At 53.5% G+C, this 6,999-nt stretch overlaps 1 long non-coding RNA gene across 1 annotated transcript; it reads right to left on the bottom strand.

The window, feature by feature from the left end:
* Positions 1 to 388: 388 nt before the first annotated feature.
* On the bottom strand, positions 389 to 2,470 carry LOC127052030 (uncharacterized). The gene is made up of 3 exons (XR_007774664.1): positions 2,377 to 2,470; positions 2,096 to 2,238; positions 389 to 1,007 (listed from the first exon to the last, which is right to left on the bottom strand). It is a non-coding gene; the product is annotated as an uncharacterized LOC127052030 (long non-coding RNA).
* Positions 2,471 to 6,999: the final 4,529 nt, after the last annotated feature.

Genomic DNA, 6,999 nt, shown 5'->3' with positions numbered 1-6,999 from the left:
TGGGAAAACCTGGGCAGGATCCACTGACTGGGGATGGTTCCACAGGGCAGGCCTGAGTCACAACCCTGATTTCTCCTCCCGACGGGTATGATCCAGCAAGGATCCAATCTCAGCTAAGCCATGCAAAGGGCAGGAGGCGGGGGGCAGCCGAGGGTTTGTGAGCTTCTGCTTTCACTTTTCTGTACTTCAGAGATGTAACCCTTCTGCCCCTCTGAGTTGGCAGCAACAAGGGCCGGGTTCAGTATCCAGGGGTTCCGTTTCAATAACACAATGCATAACCGGCTCAAGCCCCCACCCAGTGACCTGGGACACTTACATACCACTCTCCCCCCCCCCCCGGGTGCCTCTAGGAGGCAATACTTCCCCTCTTGCAAGCACAGAGTCTGAGTGTAGCGAAATCCTTTTAATAATGGAGGGAAACAATGCAGCATCACATTGGAGAAACACCACAAACAGGATTATAACAAAAACCATAAGCAAAACCCCACCTCCAAGTACGTTTGGCAATGTCCTTTCCCTCTTAGGGTCTTAAGTTCAATCACCCCAAACTTCAACAATCCGAAAGTCTCTGGTCAGTGCCACCCCAGAGTTCAAAAGTTTGCCTGCAGAGTTTTACCCCCCCAGCCTGGATGGAAATGGGGGTGGGGCCCACACAGGGTGTTAAGGGGCATCTTACGTGGGCCAGGACCAACTGCTCTGCCTCTCCGTGGAGCTCTGCTGCAGCCTTCACCACGACCAGCTCCACTACACCAGCTGTGCCGCTCCTCCAGCCGATCCGTGAGCCACTCCAGCTGTCCCTGCAAACCGCTCCACTCCGCTCACTGTTCCATGGGCTGCTCCAACATGCTGCAAACTGCTCCGCTCTGCCAGCCACTTAGCGATAGGTCTTCAGACTCCCCCACTAGTTAACACAGCACTCAGTGATTTCAGCTCATAGTAGGGGAGCCCCCGTGCTGGTGCACCATTGGCTCAACATGAATTCAGCTCAGCCGCCTCTAGATGGACTCCTAATGGAAACAAAATTAGCTCTACTCTTTAACAGTGGAGCAAGGAGGATGTGCAACTGGTGTTCCAAGCCCTTAAACAAGGCCCATACCATCAGGTATACACACCAGTTCCCAACCTCTCCCAAATCACTGGGTTTTGGAACCCATGTCCCTTGTCTAGCAAGTACTACTTGAGGTTGAGTCATTCCCGTCATAAAGCAGTCTCATAGTTCCTCATTCACATAATCAGGGTGACAACACTATTCCTCCTGCCCCAATAACAAAGAAATTGGGGATCCCAGAGCTGTCAAAATAACCATCCCAGGCTGCCGTGGGCTATGCTAGGTGGGGTGAGTGCGTCAATGCAAATACCTGAAATTCCTTTCCACACTCCCCATAATTCACCACCAGATGTCAGGGTAGAGCTCATCCTGACTCTGCTTACAATTACATGGAAATGAATTGAAAGCGAAAGCTCTAGAACACAAATTGTCAACATCCCTTGTTCAAAAATACAAAGCCAATAGCCTCAAAGCAAAGTCTAAGAGGTTGTTGAGCTGCCTTTTTCTCACTGCGGCTGTCTGCGCATTTCAACCATTACTGATGGAAAAGTGTGTGTGTGTGTGTATGTGTGTGTATGAGAGCGCACGCAGTGAAGTCTGACTTTTTGGATATGACCCAGGCGGCATCCCAGAGATCACAGAACGGAGATTGCAGCAAAGAGCAGGTCTGGCTCCTTGCCCCAATTTCTCCTCCGAAGGGAAACAGCTCAGAAGTCAGGGAAACAACCTGGGGCCCAAAATGGGGAAACGGGTGTAAACACTCTGCTGTGGATTGGACTGCAAATCTCTGGACCTGGCGGTGGAGGGGAGGAGAGACAAGGGCCCCGGGTCAGAAGTGCAGGGGGCTTCTCAGCAGAGAGCCACAGGGTTGGGGGGACCCCCAGGGTCAGCTGGTCCCAGCCCCTGCTGAGATGCAGGATTTCTTGTGTCTGAACCACCCAGGGCAGGTGGTTTCGCAGCCACTTTCTGAAACTGCCCAGTGAAGGAGCTTCCAGCCCCTCCCAAGGCCTCCTGGGAGTGGGGCCTCCATTGTCCTGTTGTTCTTACCCATCCGGGGGCCAGCCCAGATCACTCCCCATCTCTGAGCTGTCCGGCCCCAGGGCTCACGTAGGGCTGGCCTGGGGCTCCCAGTTGGCCTGGCTGCTGGTGCTGGTGTGTGTTCCAAGCTAAGAGGGGACCAGAGCAGCCTCCTGCCAAGAGAGAGTCACAGACATCTAAGGGGCAGGGGTTGCCTGCAGGGGGCAAATCTGCCCCGAGGGGGGAATCGACTGGAGGGGGAGATCCTGCCCCCCCCGGGATGGTAGTTTCCCCTTCACCCCCTCTGTTACCTGCCCCACAGCTCGCTCTGTCTACCTTGAATTTTCTCTGGCAGAACTGAAAGTAAAACCTCAGCTGGTTTCTGTTTCCTCCTGCCCTGCAGCCCGGCTCTGACCCCGCAGGAGTTTGGCTCCGAGGGCATGGGAGGGGTGTAGCCAGAGGGGAGGCTGTTAATAGCACTGCTAGGTGGGGGCTGGGAGCCAGGACTCCTGGGTTCTCTCCCCGGCTCTGGGAGAGGAGTGGGGTCTAGTGAGTTAGAGTAGGATGGGGGCTGGGAGCCAGGACTCCTGGGTTCCCTCCCCAGTTCTGGGAGGCGAGTGGGGTCTGGTGGGTTAGAGCAGGGGGGGCTGGGAGCCAGGACTCCTGGGTTCTCTCACCGGTTCTGGGAGGGGAATGGGGGCTGGTGGTTAGAGCAGGGGGGGCTGGGAGCTAGGACTCCTGGGTTCTTTCCCCGGCTCTGGGAGGGGAGTGGGGTCTGGTGTGTTAGAGCAGGGGAGGCTCGGAGCCAGGACTTCTGGGTTCTGTCCCCAGCTTTTGCAGGGAAATGGATGAGGGGTGCAGAGTTCCTGGTGCTCTTTCTGTCATAAAATGGAGGTAAAATTGATCGTTGAAACCTTTTGCAAATTGTGAGATTGTTTTCTACCCCAGAGACAGCTCAGAGAATTGCCATTTTTCAGCTGAAAACGAGTGTCGACCGAAATCTTCCATCCGATCCAGCCTTACCCTGCAGTGTGCTGGGGGGGGGCTCCCTGCTGCCATCTAGTGGTGGGAGTGAAGAGTCAGCGGGTGAGGGATGAGTCCAGGGATCAGCTGCTTGTACCAGATCCACTGAAAAGGGTCATGCCATGATCTTAAAATGACTGGACAGTTCAGGGGTGTAAAACCGTAGCCAAGCGAAGGGTGAATTTCTGCTGGGTGGATGTAGAAAACGGGCGCATGGAATGTGATGCTTCTTGCAAAAAAGAGATCCCCTAAAACAGGCAGTGCCTGACGCGGTGGTAACTTGTGGGGGCACCATTGGGGCAGGTTGCTGCTGACGTGGTTTGGACTTTGCCTCAGACAGGCTCTAGTGGAGAACGTTGGCTGGTCGCTGTGGCCACCTTCACAAACTAGTGCCTAAGAAATCCAGAGTCTGTGACAGTAGCCAGGGTCCCAGGGAATGAATCCTTCACCAGGTCTGGGCTCCCAGGTGGATTACATAGAGATTATGGGTGAAGCTTTGACTCCAGTGTGTTTCAACAAGTTGGTGAGATTCTAGGGATCCACTGTTCACCCCTCTCTAAGCAATCAGCTCAGGCTTGCTGCAGACTCAAGCAGCGTTGCTCTCAGTCACACTCAGGGCAGCTCTCCCTTCTCATTGCAATAGGGTCAGGCTTTCTGCAGACTCAGGCACGTGGATATTGCTGATGGGTCTCAGATCCTCTCCCACTTCCATCTCACACTGTCCACAGACAGTGGAGGGTTTCACTGCTGGGTGAACAGAGGAGGGAGAGATGGGGGGTGTCACAGTGCCATCAGGAGAGTGGTGAAGAGAAGCGTGTAGGTGCTGAAGGAGGGTCTGGCATCATTTATTTTCAGAGGTGCTGTTTTCTGTGCTGGTGGCTCATCCCCTGGAGACCACGTGCCCCCATATCCATTCACCATAGGCCACTGTCCAGACATAGACACTAGGATGATTGGGCTGGCCACAGCCGTCCCCCCAACTCACAACTCCCATCAGGATCCAGGTCCCATTGCAGTCAGAGGCCAGCGGCTCCCCAGAGTCACCCTGGAGAAGCAGAGAAATTGGGATTAGTGAGGGTCTCCCCGCCTTCCAGACCCTATCGCCAGGCATCCACTATCCAGCCCCTTGGGACTGTAGCCATACAGGCCATCCCATGGCCCCACCCACAAATTTTGTCCACACCAGCATGAGAAGTGAAAGGAGTTTGCTGTGCTTTTCCAGCTCACTTTCCTGAGGAGGCTTTGGTAGCGGAGGTGAGATTCCCTCAGTACATTCACAGGTGCTGTGGTGGCTGTGTTCTTCCTCTCCTGCCCTACATCTCACAGTGACTGGCTCAGCCTCTCTGCCCACCCAGGCAGGCCTCGGTTACCCTGTAGCCACATTGTCCCTCTTTTCTACCCAACCACAAGGTTCAACAATTACTTTAATAAAATATAAAAGCTGAGGCTCTGCCCTAATCACAGGACTCCAGAAGCTGGGGCCTAGGCACAGGGCTGTGACTTCACCTGGCTCTAAAAGCCAGAGATGGACCTGCCTGCTGGGAGGAAGCCATGTCTGGAGCTTTGCAACTGCGGCAGCCGTTCTACCTTCGACAGGCCCTAGATGGTGACAGGGAGCCAGGCTGGGGCTCACTTGCATCCAGCCAGCCCAGAGCCCTCTCTCACCTGGCAGGAGTCCCTCTGCTCTTCAGCGTAGCCGGCACATTTCATGTCGGGTTTGATGGGGTCCCTGATGATCTTCAGGTCCAGGTCGATATTGTAGAGGGTGTTGCAGGCTGCAGTGTCCATCAGTTGGACCTGAACCTCCTGCAATGTCTTGGGGGGCAGGAGAGAGATTGTGAGGGAGAGAACTGGGTACTTGATCCATCACCTCCCACAACCCACCCCAATGCCTGACAATTTCCTGTCCCCATCTATCTCCCCCACCCACTCCATCTCCTCCCCATGTCCCACTCGCCATCACCTCCCTGGATCCATTCCCCACCTCCACTCAGGTACCAGACCCTCACTAACCGCCAGCCATAGGCCCCAATCTGTGCACTGCCTCAGTTACTCACAACTGGAAGCAATGAGCTGCTGACACAACTCACTGGGCTAAGATGAGGGACCCGCCACAACAGTGGTGTTTATTGTACTGGATGCTGACCTGCAACGGTCACCGGCCCCTTGCGGTGTCCGTGCCCCCAACAATTCGGCCTGACATCCTGGGCTGGTCACACCCTGGAGGAGAACAGCATTGACATGGGACGAGCAAAGAACAAGGTCCTGACTTTAAGTCCCACTCCCACCCCTCTCTCACCCACCAGACCCCACTCCCCTCCCAGAGCTGGGGTTAGAACCCAGGAGTCCTGGCTCCCAGCCTCATTCTCATGGCACATGCCCGGGACAGGTAAGGCTAGAGTTTTGCAGTGGGTGTCTTACCTGTCTGATTCCAATTCCCTGAGCACCTAACGAGTGAAGAAAGAGAAGGGAAAGATATTAATGTGTGTGCTGGGAGGGGCGTTATTCACAGGCATTGCTTACACCTGAGACATTGTGTGGAAGGGACTGAGTGCCAGTAGCTCCACCCATAATTCCCAAGCTCTGCCCATTGCCCTAGACCAGCCCTGCCATCCTCAGTGCCAGCCACAATTCTCATCAGTGTTTCTATTTGATTTACCACCAGTAGGTTCAAGAATCAACACTCCCCATTGATCTGAGTGGGGCAGCTCAGAACTTGATGTACCAATCCAGGCTGGGGTGGGGTCTATGAAGGGCCAAGGGCTTGGATCTCTCTGTTATTCACTAGCCCAGTTCCCTCCCCCACAATCTGTATCTCGCTCCCCTCCCCCTGGGAGGGAGGGGCTGGTCCCTACATCCCCACCCCACACTCACACTGCAGCAGGGTCATCACCAGCAGTGCTAGGGCAGGGGAGGGCGCGGAGATGCCCCATGGTTCAGCCTTCCCCAGGCCTGTCTTGGCCAGATGAGGCTGCCCCCATTGCTCCAATCAAAACTCAGCTGGATAATAAAAGTGTCAGGGCAGGTTTTCATGGGCACCTGTCTGCCCCTCCCTGGATCTATTAGCTCTAGTAATGGGGACTGATTTCCTGGGAACCAAAGCAAGGAAATAAGTGCTGCTAATTTCAAGGTGCTGAAGAGGGTGTGACCGTCTTCATTCTGCTCTGCCTGGTGTCACCCCGGTACAGGCTTCCTTGAAAACCAAATGAAAACAAGCGATGGCCCAGGTGAAGGCGTGGAGCCCTATGGTGATTTTCACTTCCCCGTGTTATTGCCAACTGAATGCACCAAGAAGAGAGAGCCAAAGATAGTACCCGGGTCAGGGGAGGGTATCATGGGTATTGGGGTTAAGGTTATTATGGAGTTCAGGATAAGGGTATCATGGAGGTTGGGGCTGAGGTTATCGTAGGCTGTCTTGTGGGTTGGTATTGAAGTTTTCATTTAGTTTCATTTCCAATTCTTTCTTTCTGTCTGTCTTTCTTTCTTTCTCACCTTTTTATTAAGATTTTTTTTTAATCCAATCTAGCCAAATTTCAGAATAAAGCATTGTTTCAAAGCAAGAAAAAGTCTAATTGTTTGTTTGGAATACGTCAAAGAAACAGTTCCACTTTTCTTAATTTTTTTCATCCAAAACTACTTGCTGAATTCAATCTGTATTTGTCAATTGTTCTGGTCGACCCTGAACTGCATATTTCAGCAAATAAACTATTCCATCAACAGATGTCATTCAACTGTGCTCACTAGCACAAGCAATACACTGCTCTAGACAAAGTAAGTCTCCTTGGCTCAGGTTCTTCACTGCTCTGGAGAGTTCTTTCGGTTAGAACAGGGTCATGCCCCAGAGCCGGGGATGGATTGGGTGCAACATTCAAAAGCTACCATGTACAGACAAACATCCAAACAGGGCAGTG

Source organism: Gopherus flavomarginatus, chromosome 5 (assembly GCF_025201925.1).
Source record: "Gopherus flavomarginatus isolate rGopFla2 chromosome 5, rGopFla2.mat.asm, whole genome shotgun sequence".
In the NCBI taxonomy this organism is placed as follows: domain Eukaryota; kingdom Metazoa; phylum Chordata; order Testudines; family Testudinidae; genus Gopherus; species Gopherus flavomarginatus.
The sequence above is the reverse complement of the archived record's forward strand: the minus strand, read 5'-3'. Positions and strand labels throughout refer to the sequence as shown.